The 16,216-nt window shown below is 37.6% G+C and overlaps 1 pseudogene; it reads right to left on the bottom strand.

The window, feature by feature from the left end:
* Positions 1-4,112: 4,112 nt before the first annotated feature.
* On the bottom strand, positions 4,113-4,232 carry LOC111578330 (5S ribosomal RNA; annotated as a pseudogene).
* Positions 4,233-16,216: the final 11,984 nt, after the last annotated feature.

Below are 16,216 nucleotides of genomic sequence, written 5' to 3'. Positions count from 1 at the left end.
CTTTGCTGCACAACAAGAAATTACTCTCTTTAGGCAATATAAATGTCATTCCAACCAGGAATTTGATATATTTGTGCATTGATGACTGATTGCCAAAGCAGCTAAGTTGAAATATACATTTTGACCACTAGATGGGGTGATGGTACAGGGAAACGTGATAGTTGATCTAAGTATGTATTTTGCAGCAACAATAAAGTTACTTCAGGTAAAGTTTTTTGTCTTGTGTAATCTGGTACATTTAGTGTGTCTACTCACATGTGCATACTTATATGTGTGTGATCTGATTACAGCTGAGTCTGACTGTCCACCAAAACAAAAGACTTTAAGTCAACAACAATCAGAGGCAGCAGGACGGCTCAACAGAAGACTTGAATGCAGGCCAAAAAATAGGAAGCATGGATCAATTACAATAATTAATCAGTTTCATATGCTCCTCAGGGAAGGTAGTATAGAGCCAAAATAAGGGATTTGTCACACAATACATAAGCAAATTAATGAACGCACCATCATTACATGACGTCCAATATAAATTAAAATAGTTCTACACCACCGTGAATTCAAATGAGACAATCATTCAAAGCTACTCCACCAGTCAGCCCTTTAATAGCACAGTTATAAACATCACATAAGAAAGGAGAGATAAATTACTGAAAATATACAGTACCAGTGAAAAGTCTGGGGTCAAACAGACGATTCCGTGTTTTCAGTGAAAACTCCCACTTTTATTCATGTGCTAACATAACTGCACAAGGATTTTCTAATCATCAATGATCCTTTCAACACCATTAGCTAACACAATGTAGCATTAGAACACAGGAGTGATGGTTGCTGGAAATGTTCCTCTGTACCCCTATGGAGATATTCCATTAAAAATCAGCTGTTTCCAGCTACAATAGTCATTTACCACATTAACAATGTCTACACTGGATTTATCATTCATTTAATGGTATCTTTATTGAAAAACTGCTTTTCTTCAACAATAAGGATATTTCTAAGTGACCTCAGACTTTTGAACGGTATTCTAGATGTACACATGAGGGAATCATTAAATGTACTGTATATTCCAACCTGAGGAAACATGTAGTTTGTCCTGTGTGAAAACAGACACATGAAACATGAACATAAATATAGAAGAAAAATTCCAAAACACACATGTAATATATGCTGTATAAAAACAGAATGCTGTTGGAATGGGATACAGGTCAGACAGAGATGTGCACATGACTCTATCTACATTATGACTGACCACATATTAATGATGCATTATGGGGACTGACCCATTCTAATCATAGCACTGATGTTCTTTAACTACTTCATTCCTTTGCTGAAGTCCATCTCAGTCCAAGTATTAGTGTTTCAGAGGTGGTCATACGAAAGCTAAGAACAATCTGCATTAACAGTGTACCATTACATCCAGTTAGGGTTTGCTTACGTTCAACACTGATGGGAGGTGTTTGGTTTTCTGACCCTTTAATATTGTGAAGATTGGTTCTGAATTTTCTGGTCATATTTACAACTTGGATGTTGACTTCTAGATGAATAATTACAGCAGCATTGGTAGGACATGAACTCAGTGCTCACCTTTGCTCATGACAACATGCTGTTTTAATGTCATGATGGTTTTTGCCGCCGTCTCCAGAATTCTAGAAAAACGATTCATTAATCGATTAGACAAAGAGACAAGCATACATAGACAAACATAAACTACTTTCTGACAGTCAATATGGATTCAGATGAAACACCTCAAGATCACTGGCATTAACAGAATCAATTGAAGAAATTACAAAGGCAGTAGATCACAAACAGAATTTTATTATTTTATTAGTAGTAGTATTTATCGATCTAAAAAAAAGCTTTAGAACCATAAACCATGACATAATCACTAAGGTAGAATGGTCTGGGATCAGGGGGTGAGAAGTTACTTAATGGACAGGAAACTATTAGTGAGGTTGGGATAGTGTTCATCATCATGCTTAGACATTGCTTGTGGCGTCCTCCAGGGGTCAGTATTGGGTCCAGAATGGTTTTACTCCTGGAGAAGAACACGTGTGTCGAGGAATTCCACCTGGACAGACTGTAAGGTTGCTTTTAAGCAAATCTTCTGGTGGTGACTATTTAAAATACCTGTAAAATCACTTAACTCCTTCTCTGAATGGGACCAAAGACCAAAGATGTCATCCAGATATCTTAAATATAAGGTTGTATTTTTCCATAATTTTGACATTTAATTTTAATATAAGTTCCAGCTGATGCTGAGGGAGGTCCCTGCACTGGAAAAAATGCCCCTCCCAAAACAAGAAAAAAAAAACTCATTGCAAGGTATTTTTACCTTGAAATAAGTGAACACAGTGGCACAGCAGCCATGCAGTGTCATATTAGCCGCTCTATTCCCATCAGGATCACGGACCGTCTCAATAAGTATCACAAATAAAACAGAGAACTCATTACTAACATTGAGACAGAACTATGAAAACGATTTGTAACCCATCTAAAGAAGGGTTAAATAGTAATTTTTATTCATTTCTGATCAATATTTCCTTTCACCATATGTTTACAAGTGCTGTGGATTTTATTTTGAAAACCGGAACTTCATTTTGGATAAGCCCGGAAGTAGTATGCTAACATATTCGGCGTAGCTTAACATCGCTAATTCACGGACTGCCCTGCTTCTGTTTCTCCCATGAGGATTAAAAACAAGAGAAAAGGGTATAAAAACCTGCTCGTCTTGCACAAAAACTAATAAATAATTCAGTCAGTTATATAAACTGATTGAAATTCCATTCTAGAGGTGGAAGAACCGTTGAAAAGCACTTTGAATGGTCCTGTCTTCTCCTGTTGCTAAGCTAGCTCCTGCTTGTTCCTAACGAGTGTTGATGTGGACCCACCAGGAGGTGACCATGCTGGCTGCAATTAAGGCTGTGTTAGACATTTCATGTTGTTTCTGAAGAATGTTCCATACTAAAAGGTGTTTATTCGATGGTTTGATTTGAAAGTTCATATTGATCCGTCCTGCATCGCTAAAATAAGCACATTGTGAGACTTTTCCAGATGAAGCGTCTCCTTCCCTGTGTGAGACTGAAGGTTAAAACCATACTCAGCAGAAAGGTAAATGTCACTTTAAGTTAATTAAGATTATTAATATTGCATCAGAACCTGGACTATAGAGCTGTTTTGTAAACACAGGTCAGGTCTTATTTGATGGATGAAGTGAAGCTCCAGTCCTGGTGTCCAACGAGGCGGACCACAGATCCTCCCCGTGGAACTTTCAGCCTTCTCCACTCTGTTCAGTGGATTCTGTGCAAGGATTGAGTCAGTCCTACTGACCGACACCAACGAGACCCTGCTATGGATACTTTTCCTTGTCTTTGACTACTCTCCTGACTGACTGAACTGAACTTTGATTGGATCCACAACAAACCAGTTCCAGAGGAACATCTTCAAATGGGCATTTGATGTTTATCTTAGTTTTTTTGGGCCCATAGGTACTGCATTGTAATTATGTTGTGCACTGTTCAAATAGTTTTTAAAAACTAAAAAGTTCACAATGACAACTTATACCTGTGTCCAGTGGTTATTATTCCTAGATCCTACAAACCTAGGTAGCAGCGTGTACATACTCAGAAATGGGTTACAGATTAAACAACATACACAAAAGACAAAAAAATGAGAGGGAGCTCACATACATGGTAAAAATAAAATATATTAGGATATACTAGGCTCAGCAACCAAGTCGTTCTGAAAAGGAGAAAAGAAAAGAGAGCAAACCGTATGTGAAACCACGTGAGGTTCACCAGCTCACCAAAGTCCTCACTGAACTGCTGAACTCTACTAAAAATAATACAAAACTCAGACAATAAACAAAATTAATCAAGATTATACAGCAGATTTTAAACCACATTCTAGTGTTTTTCTGTATATGAGGTCACAAATGGAAAGCACGGAATGTTCCATTACCAACAATGAGGAAGCATGAAATGTTCTGTTAATGCGTGTCACTTGAGTTGACATCCCTTGCTGTAGGTGGCACTGTCTGCTGAGGAACAAAAAGGGTCTCCATGTGCTGCCCTGGTTGTGAGAGTGCAGCTTCACGGCTGCAGGCACAGGACAGAAAAAGCTTACGGCACCTGGTATTCGCAGGTGATCTCCCATCCAAGTACTAACCAGGCCCGACCCTGCTTGGTTTCACGAGATCAGAGGAGATTGGACACGCACAGGGTGGCGTGGTCGTAAGCCATAGGGCAAGCATCACACAAGCTTTTTATAGGTGACACAACTCCACATGTTGACTACAGCTAAAATACTGCACTAAATAATGAAGACTACAGCTAAAATACTGCAGTAAATAGTGAAGAATACAGCTACAATACTGCAATAGCAATGAAGAATACAGCTAAAATACTGCAGTAAATAATGAATATTAGAGGTAAAATACTGCAGTCAAAGATGAAGAATATAGGTAAAAAAATAATTAAAATACCGCTGTTAATAATGGCACTGTGGTGTGTCTGAAATAAATAAAAAAGTATGTTATTTATAGTTTAAACAGATGTTTGGATTCATGAAAAGTACGTTTAAATGTTTGCTATTGTGACACTGAACATCTACTATAGTCACTGGTTTGTCTTTGTATTTATACACAGTGGATTCAATATTTGTTTAAAGTTTCTCCTGAAGCATTTCTATTTCATGACCGTCTCTGTGTAATAGAGTTTTTGTTTCCCCTGAATTGAACAATAAATGGATTATTTAAATAAAGTCAGATTTTTGACTGAGTTTCTATTTTTCATTTGAGTTTTTATGCACTATGATTGTCATTTATTTGTTTAGTAATATATTGTGTTGTTTATGTTTATTTATTGTAGTTTGTATTTATACGTTAATTTTTCCACGAAACATCTGCAGCAACAGTTTAATCACCACCGTGGATAATCATTAATTTACTGCCCCCAAGTGGACAAAGGCCGTAACTACAATCATCAGTCTTTTATTTTGAAGTCCGACCCGGAACTATTGACTCTGTATTTACCTTTATATACTGTATTTACCTGTAGCCGTATTCTCCAGGTTAGCAGCTTCTTTTCAGTTTGAACTTTACTAAGACTTCAACTAAAATGATGAGAGCAGTTGAAGCTAATTAACGGTGATTCCAGCTTCATTCTAACATCATTCTCTCTGTCTTTCCTGACATCTGTCAGCTAAAGATACATGAAGAAAACCTAAATTATTAACAGGATGTGGGTTCTGGTGTTGATCACATCAGTTCATTGTTGCACATAAACACTGAATGTTCTGCCGTCAAGACAAACGCAATCATTTTGTCATATTTTCATTAAAAGGAAAATTAAAATGATTCTATTTTGTAAGCAGAACAGGAAGTACAGATTATTAGTAATTTTGGTAACTTTAGGTAGCAGTTCCCGCCTGTGGCCACTAGATAGCAGCAAACACACACAAAACGCCCTAAGATAAAATATCATCTCTAAAGTTAGTTAAATTTTTATTGGTTTGTTTTTAAAATTATTTTCTCTGTTACATAAAATGGAGTTATTTTTGTCAAATAAATTATTATTGTTATTATTAACTACAAATAAAACTAAATTAATACATTTTACTGAAATTCAAAAACAAATGCCTAAAGAAAGGAATACATCAATAGAACTGGGGCTGTATAATGATTATTATTGTTGTTGTTAGTGATAATAATAATAATTATGACAATATTACTAATAAAAAAAACAATGAAAAAACTTGATGCAACTTAAAATGTTTAAAAAGTAAATTGTAAAAATTGATTAGATTCTTCTGCTTCTAATTAATAACTTAGAGAAATTCTAAAGTGTTTAGCTCTCATCTAAGACAGACTGGTCCTACATGATATCATGAAATGTGGACTAAGCAGGAAAATAGTGTCAGCTATCAGCAGAAAATAAATGAAAATGGATTGCGATCAGATGTTTCTGTGATGGATCAGAAACGTGTAATATGTTTTTGTGATGATATTTCTCACTGTTTGATGTTTTATGGACAAATGATTGATGTACATTAAAGAAAATAAGTAGCTGCAGCTCTGCTTTCATGCTGTGTTTGTGTCTATTTGACACCATGACAATAAAAGTGTGAAAACAAAGTGAAAGAGGAGAGAGTAGTAATGCTAGAACAGATGTGAGGTTGGGGATCACACTGAGGAACTGCAGCTCTCCATTACAACTCTGTTCATATTCACTCTGACACAGGACGCTCAAGTTCAGGGAAAGTTCACTTTCAGCACTGAGCCACACATTCTTTGTCTGTTCCAAATGTGAGTGACATAAAACCGTGTTCGACGTTTTATTTAAAGTCTTAAAGTTTCTCAGACACACTTTCTGATCTGTGAGAACTTCATGTGTGTAAAAGTGAAAAGGGGCAGATTTTACTGCTTCTTCCATTAGACCAGGTCCAGACCTAAAACCACCACATCTAATCTTCATTTCTGAAACCTGAGCATCAGAATAAAGGTTCCACAGATCAGAGAGAGTGTTTTTATATCATTTAATCTAAACATAGTAGTCTGTCTCCAGTATATGGACCAAAGGTTGTGAACTCACCTCTTAATCACTGATTCAGGTGTTTGATTCAGACCCGTTGCCACAGACGTATAAAATCCAGCAGCCAGTCATGCAGTCTACATGCAGTCACACACTTGGAACTTTGGGGAACAGTTTTGTGTTCCAGCATGGCTGTGTTCATAGAGACCTGGTCTGCTGAGTTTGCTGTGGAACAACTTGAACGTCCTGCTTAGAGTCCTGGCCTGAAGCCATCAGACAGCTTTGGGAGGAACTAGAACAGAGATTGTGATCCAGGCTTCTCTTCCAGCATCAGTGTCTGACCTCAGGGCTCTTCTGGAGGAAACAGCAGAAAGAATCCACAAAGTGACTCCGGCATCTGGTGGAAAGTCTTCCTAGAGTGGAAGCAAACGCTTTCTGCTAGAGATGGAAGAATGAGAACAGATGTGTGTTGGGGATCAGCGCCCTCCAGTGGTCACAGTGAGTAACTGCAGCTCTCTGTTGGGATTGGTCTCATGTCCAGCATGTGTTTTCTTTGCTAATATGTAGCCTAATTTATTTATTTTTCATGGCTATTTGAATCAAATACAATTGCATTTGTTTTATGAGCTTCCATGTAATTTGACCCAGTGATTTCTACTCCGTGCTGAATTCTTTTAGCATTCTGGATGAATGAGAAACATACTTTACATCCTGTTATGGAGCTCATTCTGCTTTGTTCAGTGATCATTAATGGGACTGTTGATGACTGGTTTCTATCATCTGTAAACGCTGCATGTCCCGTTTATGCTGTTGAACTTTGCTGTAATGTAGAAATTCCAACTTCTGCTGAGGCCTTTTGGTGCCACTCATTTTTATTGTTATCAGCATGAAAAATCAGTTCATGTTCTTCTGTGTCGAAAGAACAAAAACTTCCAAATTCTATTTAAATTGTCAGCATCTGATCAAACAATGAATTCTCAGATCAAAACTTTAGACATGAATTACAGTAAAAACTACCGCTGCTGTTTAGACTCGTATACAGGAAAACATTTTCCTTAAAACATGTAACTTTGTTAAAATAAATCCAATAAAAGTAGGTTTTATAGTTGTTTAATCAGGATTATACAGTGAAGCAGAAGCAACATAACAGGTTTTATGAGCATCACACTGGAAAATTTAGTCAGAAATATACATTAATTGATCATTTTTTCACAACATGATTATTCAGCAGATTAACAAAACAGAATCACAACAAAGATTTTTACATAAACTGACAAAATCAGAATCACACTACAGGAAGTCCTTTAACCTTTAAGCTCAAGTGTCATCAGACAGTATGCACTGAAGACAATCCACATTGCCTCAAAACGTGTGGGAAACTTTCGTTTTGGGTCAGGGACTATAAAATCTGCCAACAGGCATATTGGAAAGAAACCATATAGTTGTGACCACTGTGAGAAAAGCATCAAGCGAAGATCCATTGTGGATCAGACTGAAGAGAGACCAGACAGTTGTTTCCATTGTGAGATAGCATTCAACACACCAGACAAGTCACATCTTCATTAGAGACTTCAATCTTAATGCAGATTGTACAGCCGTGACCAGAACAAAAAAGATGTCAACATTCTTCTAACTTAGATGTCATCAGAAAATTCAGTCTGGAGAGAGACCAAACAACTGTCAGCAGTTCAACATTTGAACTAAAGCATCATCGGAAAATTTTCAAGTTAGAGACCATACTGCTGCTACAAGCGTAGCCAAAAAATATAAACATATGATAGGAAATAATAAATCAACTTACCTCCTTTTTTGTCATTGACCTGGGCATTTTCCTTTCTTCTCTTCACGTTAGCTTGCTTTCCTGTCAAAAAGAAAAACAAAGAAATCAGGGCAAAGACCTGTGCCAACTTTTAGCACGTCTACTGCAGACATGCACTGACGTCCCCTATAGCCAAACCCTGGATGACGCTGAATCCTGCTGTCAAAGAAAATGCATCTGTGCATAAGCATAGAGTCTCGCCCGTGTCCTGCACTCTTCTGTGTTAGACTGCTGTGTGTCAGGCTGAAGCTGAGAATTTTTTTCACCCAGCGTTAGAATGAAGAGTTTAGAATGTCAAGCAGGCTCCATCCCATTGTCAAAGAAAAACACCTGTATAAAACACTGAGTGTTGTCCAAAGCTGCACTTTTGCTGTGGCACAGTGCTGAGCATGTGAAAAATATTCAGCACAGAACTTAAAAATGACTGACAGAGACGTTTTCCAGCTAGACATTAAGTCATCATTTGTAGCAACAAATGATTACTGTAGTAGTAGTAGTAGAAGTATCAAGTCATTTAATTTGAAGTCCATCTCGGATGAATGGTTCATTTTTGACCCATGAGTGAAAACTTGATGCAGTAGTGAAAACAATAGTTTTTGTTTTGTTTTTGTCGATAAAGTGTGACCGAAAAATAGCAACAATGATCTGTGGTCAGGAGAAATAAGAGATTAAAAGTATACTTGGAATATGCAACGATAAAATAAGTTGCTTTCAAAAGACAGGGCAAAGAAGCCAGCATGAAATAAAATGAGAAATGACTGTGGGTTATTCCTGACCCATGTCGTGCATACGAAGGGAGTGCCGATGTGGTGCATGAAAGCGTTAAAAGTCAAGTAGTAGATTCATAATTTAAGAGAGGGCCAAAACATGTTTGCAAAACCGCACTGAAGTGTATATATGTAAAAGAGCATTATTGCTATAACCCATACGAATTTCTGTTGCTGTCTGTGTAGATGCTCACTAATGTGCACTGTCCATATCAAACAAATAAATAAATAAATAACTACAGCTGAGAATCTTGTTTGTTTTTTTACCTAGTAGAAAATTACACAACTATACAATTCACAATTACCTTTTGTAACTATATTTACAATTGTGTGACAATACTCTGTTTCACTCTCTCTCTACAGGTTCCCCCTGTCTACAAGTCCCAGTTCCGCGATGAGGAGGCATCCCTTTGAGAGGTTAGTATGTATCCATGGTCAGGTAAGTCTGTATATATTCACAGGTAGGTATAGAACCACATTCCTTCACAGGTAAGTTTGTGTTTAATATTCTGTAGGTGCATATTTTTTTGCCTGTAAATGTCATAGGTAAGTATCTATCCAATCACAGGTAAGTTTATATTCCTCATCAGGTAAGTATGCATTTAGTGTCAGATTAAAACATATTTCAGAGGTTTCAGCCATGTACCAACTTTTAAACTCAATATAGTGGATTCATAAATAAATACATAAGTACATAAGTAAATAAATAAAACATTGTAAGTGCATTATGTTGAAAGATAAGTGCTTCAGTATATATATTTTAAAAAATTCATTGTCATGGAGTTTTAAAACCCATGCTAGAAAAAAGGTGAACAAGTAGTTCCAAGAATAAAATATTAAAAACACTGCAAACTTAGATTAAAATATATGTACACTGAAAGTTAGAAAGTTAAAAAAATATATATATATCCAAATATGTCGCTTAAGTGGTACCATTCTGAATTAACCTCTTGTTATGTCCATCTGTTTCTTTGTTGCTTCCCATACTTTGTCCCTGCAATTCATTTTTCAGACCAGGAGATGGAGACAGAGGCCTGTATTTAATCCAGCCTTTCATTCAGACCAAAGGGATGGTAAGTATTGAGTTTGGTGATCCATTTCCTTTCTGTTCTTTGTTGTTTTGTCCATTGCAGGTTCTGCTCTAGACCAAAGATGAAAATGGAGTCCATGGCATGTTACTTTAGGTTTAAGTATAATGTGGTTCTGTCCATTTTCCTTACATGGTACAGATGTTGTCTCAGTCTGTCCACTAGGGGTCTCTTAGCTTCCCCTATGTTAAGGTTAGGGTTAGGGCTAGGGTTAGGATTAGGGCTAGCGTTAGGGTTAGGGTTAATGGTTAGGTGAGGTGAGAGTTCCCCAAAGGGGAAGGGTCCAAGAGTTAGAGTTAGGGTTAGGGTTATTAGGGTTGGGGTTAGGATGAGAACAATACTATCTCGATGACTCCCCCCATCTTAAGCTAGCTTGGAGTCGGAAGTCAAAGGGGTGCACTGGCTGTCGCCCGTCTGTTGCTAACCTCCTGTCTGACATTTCCTTCTGGGGTTAATAGACAGAGACAGAGGACAAAGAAGAAATGGATGGGGAGACAGAGCCAAGGTTGAGCAAGTGCCTGACCCAGCGCTCGAGCCCAGCCCCCGAACATACCAATTCCGTTACTCTGCCTCCCCTTCCCTTTCCCTCACCCTCGTGAGGGAAGGGAGGAATGAGGAGAGAGCAAAGAAAAGAGGGAAGGTATATATAGAGAAGGAGTTCTTTTATCTTCTTAGCCCTGTTGAGGTGGAATCCTCTTGCATGTCCAGGATGGTGTCATCATTCTCAGTTGATTCCATGTGTATGCAGGTTGCCGTATATCTGGTCCATAAGGATCAGGACTAGAGTACAAGAGTAGAGCTAAGTTTCAGATAAATACACAGCGATAGGGTTTGAACCAAGGCTAGGGTTAGCATTAAGGCTAGGGTTAGCTCCACTAGTTGAGGTTAAAGTTAGGGTAGGATGAGGTTAGGGTTAGGGGTTAGGGTTAGAGTAGGGTTAGGGTTAGGTTGGGGGACAGTAGCACATATCAAATTAGAAATGCTAAAAGATGGCACAAGTCTTTGTCTTGATTGTTTTGTTTTTATTAATCCTGAGGGATTCATTGTAATTCCATAGTTGGAAATTTATCGATCTAAAAAAAAGCTTTAGAACCATAAACCATGACATAATCACTAAGGTACAATGGTCTGGGATCAGGGGGTGAGAAGTTACTTAATGGACAGGAAACTATTAGTGAGGTTGGGATAGTGTTCATCATCATGCTTGGACATTGCTTGTGGCGTCCTCCAGGGGTCAGTATTGGGTCCAGAATGGTTTTACTCCTGGAGAAGAACACGTGTGTCAAGGAATTCCACCTGGACAGATTTTAAGTTCGCTTTTAAGCAAATCTTCTGGTGGTGACTATTTAAAATACCTGTAAAATCACGGAACTTCCTCTCTGAATGGGACCAAAGACCAAAGATGTCTTCCAGATATCTTAAATATAAGGTTGTATTTTTCCATAATTTTGACATTTAATTTTAATATAAGTTCTAGTTGATGCTTAGGGAGGTCCCTGCACTGAAAAAAATGCCCCTCCCAAAACAAGAAAAAAAAAAAAACTCATTGCAAGTTATTTTTACCTTGAAATAAGTAAAAAAAAAAAAATCTGACAATAGAACGAGTGAAATTTTGCTTGGTAAGATTTCTTGAAATAAGATCTGATATTTAGAATATTGAGATCGCAAAATTCAACAACCTCTAGTCTGCCTGCAAAAATACGGCATCACCGTGGCGCGATGCTAGTTAAACAAGAAATAAAACAAGCGGGTGAAACAGCTGGGTTCTGAAAGATAACTTGAGTTTCAGTGAGTATTGCACTTAGCTTTTTTTATGTGGCCGGTCTGGCCTAACTCTGTCTCTCTCTGCATTATGTTTGGGGGGAATAATAATAGCAGACCACCTTGTTGCACACCAGCCAATTTATTTACTGGAAAAAATATATATATTAGGCACAGCAGCCATGCAGTGTCATATTAGCCGCTCTATTCCCATCAGGATCATGGACCGTCTCAATAAGTATAACAAATAAAACAGAGAACTCATTACTAACATTGAGACAGAACTATGAAAACGATTTGTAACCCATCTAAAGAAGGGTTAAATAATAATTTTTATTCATTTATGATCAATATTTCTTTTCACCTTACGTTTACAAGTGCTGTGGATTTTATTTTGAAAACCGGAACTTCATTTTGGATAAGCCCGGAAGTAGTATGCTAACATATTCGGCATAGCTTAACATCGCTAATTCACGGACTGCTCTGCTTCTGTTTCTCCCATGAGGATTAAAAACAAGACAAAAGGGTATAAAAACCTGCTCGTCTTGCACAAAAACTAATAAATAATTCAGTCAGTTATATAAACTGATTGAAATTCCATTCTAGAGGTGGAAGAACCGTTGAAAAGCACTTTGAATGGTCCTGTCTTCTCCTGTTGCTAAGCTAGCTCCCGCTTGTTCCTAACGAGTGTTGATGGGGACCCACCAGGAGGTGACCATGCTGGCTGCAATTAAGGCTGTGTTAGACATTTCATGTTGTTTCTGAAGAATGTTCCATACTAAAAGGCGTTTATTCGATGGTTTGATTTGAAAGTTCATATTGATCCGTCCTGCATCGCTAAAATAAGCACATTGTGAGACTTTTCCAGATGAAGCGTCTCCTTCCCTGTGTGAGACTGAAGGTTAAAACCATACTCAGCAGAAAGGTAAATGTCACTTTAAGTTAATTAAGATTATTAATATTGCATCAGAACCTGGACTATAGAGCTGTTTTGTAAACAAAGGTCAGGTCTTATTTGATGGATGAAGTGAAGCTCCAGTCCTGGTGTCCAACGAGGCGGACCACAGATCCTCCCCGTGGAACTTTCAGCCTTCTCCACTCTGTTCAGCGGATTCTGTGCTCGGATTGAGTCGATCCTACTGATCGACACCGAGACCCTGCTATGGATACTTTTCCTTGTCTTTGACTACTCTCCTGACTGACTGAAATGAACTTTGATTGGATCCACAACAAACCAGTTCCAGAGGAACATCTTCAAATGGGCATTTGATGTTTATCTTAGTTTTTTTGGGCCCATAGGTACTGCATTGTAATTATGTTGTGCACTGTTCAAATAGTTTTTAAAAACTAAAAAGTTCACAATGAGAACTTATACCTGTGTCCAGTGGTTATTATTCCTAGATCCTACAAACCTAGGTAGCAGCGTGTACATACTCAGAAATGGGTTACAGATTAAACAACATACACAAAAGACAAAAAAATGAGAGGGAGCTCACATGCATGGTAAAAATAAAATATATTAGGATATACTAGGCTCAGCAACCAAGCCGTTCTGAAAAGGAGAAAAGAAAAGAGAGCAAACCGTATGTGAAACCACGTGAGGTTCACCAACTCACCAAAGTCCTCACTGAACTGCTGAACTCTACTAAAAATAACACAAAACTCAGACAATAAACAAAATTAATTAAAATTATTTATTGTAGTTTGTATTTATACGTTAATTTTTCCACGAAACATCTGCAGCAACAGTTTAATCACCACCGTGGATAATCATTAATTTACTGCCCCCAAGTGGACAAAGGCCGTAACTACAATCATCAGTCTTTTATTTTGAAGTCCGACCCGGAAGCATTGACTCTGTATTTACCTTTATATACTGTATTTACCTGTAGCTGTATTCTCCAGGTTAGCAGCTTCTTTTCAGTTTGAACTTTACTAAGACTTCAACTAAAATGATGAGAGCAGTTGAAGCTAATTAACGGTGATTCCAGCTTCATTCTAACATCATTCTCTCTGTCTTTCCTGACATCTGTCAGCTAAAGATACATGAAGAAAACCTAAACTATTAACAGGATGTGGGTTCTGGTGTTGATCACATCAGTTCATTGTTGCACATAAACACTGAATGTTCTGCCGTCAAGACAAACGCAATCATTTTGTCATATTTTCATTAAAAGGAAAATTAAAATGATCCTATTTTGTAAGCAGAACAGGAAGTACAGATTATTAGTAATTTTGGTAACTTTATGTAGCAGTTCCCGCCTGTGGCCACTAGACAGCAGCAAACACACACAAAACACCCTAAGATAAAATATCATCTCTAAAGTTAGTTAAATTTTTATTGGTTTGTTTTTAAAATGATTTTCTCTGTTACATAAAATGGAGTTATTTTTGTCAAATAAATTATTATTGTTATTATTATTAACTACAAATAAAACTAAATTAATACATTTTACTGAAATTCAAAAACAAATGCCTAAAGAAAGGAATACATCAATAGAACTGGGGCTGTATAATGATTATTATTGTTGTTGTTAGTAATAATAATAATAATTATGACAATATTACTAATAAAAACAACAATGAAAAAACTTGATGCAACTTAAAAAGTTTAAAAAGTAAATTGTAAAAATTGATTAGATTCTTCTGCTTCTAATTAATAACTTAGAGAAATTCTAAAGTGTTTAGCTCTCATCTAAGACAGACTGGTCCTACATATCATGAAATGTGAACTAAGCAGGAAAATAGTGTCAGCTATCAGCAGAAAATAAATGAAAATGGATTGCGATCAGATGTTTCTGTGATGGATCAGAAATGTGGAATATGTTTTTGTGATGATATTTCTCACTGTTTGATGTTTTATGGGCAAATGATTGATGTACATTAAAGAAAATAAGTAGCTGCAGCTCTGCTTTCATGCTGTGTTTGTGTCTGTTTGACACCATGACAATAAAAGTGTGAAAACAAAGTGAAAGAGGAGAGAGTAGTAATGCTAGAACAGATGTGAGGTTGGGGATCACACTGAGGAACTGCAGCTCTCCATTACAACTCTGTTCATATTCACTCTGACACAGGACGCTCAAGTTCAGGGAAAGTTCACTTTCAGCACTGAGCCACACATTCTTTGTCTGTTCCAAATGTGAGTGACATAAAACCGTGTTCGACGTTTTATTTAAAGTCTTAAAGTTTCTCAGACACACTTTCTGACCTGTGAGAGCTTCATGTGTGTAAAAGTGAAAAGGGGCAGATTTTACTGCTTCTTCCATTAGACCAGGTCCAGACCTAAAACCACCACATCTAATCTTCATTTCTGAAACCTGAGCATCAGAATAAAGGTTCCACAAATCAGAGAGAGTGTTTTTATATCATTTAATCTAAACATAGTTGTCTGTCTCCAGTATATGGACCAAAGGTTGTGAACTCACCTCTTAATCACTGATTCAGGTGTTTGATTCAGACCCGTTGCCACAGACGTATAAAATCCAGCAGCCAGTCATGCAGTCTACATGCAGTCACACACTTGGAACTTTGGGGAACAGTTTTGTGTTCCAGCATGGCTGTGTTCATAGAGACCTGGTCTGCTGGGTTTGCTGTGGAACAACTTGAACGTCCTGCTTAGAGTCCTGGCCTGAAGCCATCAGACAGCTTTGGGAGGAACTAGAACAGAGATTGTGATCCAGGCTTCTCTTCCAGCATCAGTGTCTGACCTCAGGGCTCTTCTGGAGGAAACAGCAGAAAGAATCCACAAAGTGACTCCGGCATCTGGTGGAAAGTCTTCCTAGAGTGGAAGCAAACGCTTTCTGCTAGAGATGGAAGAATGAGAACAGATGTGTGTTGGGAATCAGCCCTCCAGTGGTCACAGTGAGTAACTGCAGCTCTCTGTTGGGATTGGTCTCATGTCCAGCATGTGTTTTCTTTGCTAATATGTAGCCTAATTTATTTATTTTTCATGGCTATTTGAATCATATACAATTGCATTTGTTTTATGAGCTTCCATGTAATTTGACCCAGTGGTTTCTACTCCGTGCTGAATTCTTTTAGCATTCTGGATGAATGAGAAACATACTTTACATCCTGTTATGGAGCTCGTTCTGCTTTATTCAGTGATCATTAATGGGACTGTTGATGACTGGTTTCTATCATCTGTAAACGCTGCATGTCCCGTTTATGCTGTTGAACTTTGCTGTAATGTAGAAATTCCAACTCCTGCTGAGGCCTTTTGCTGCCACTCATTTTTATTGTTATCAGCATGAAAAA

This window comes from Amphiprion ocellaris, chromosome 6, assembly GCF_022539595.1.
Source record: "Amphiprion ocellaris isolate individual 3 ecotype Okinawa chromosome 6, ASM2253959v1, whole genome shotgun sequence".
Classification (NCBI taxonomy): domain Eukaryota; kingdom Metazoa; phylum Chordata; class Actinopteri; family Pomacentridae; genus Amphiprion; species Amphiprion ocellaris.
The sequence above is the reverse complement of the archived record's forward strand: the minus strand, read 5'-3'. Positions and strand labels throughout refer to the sequence as shown.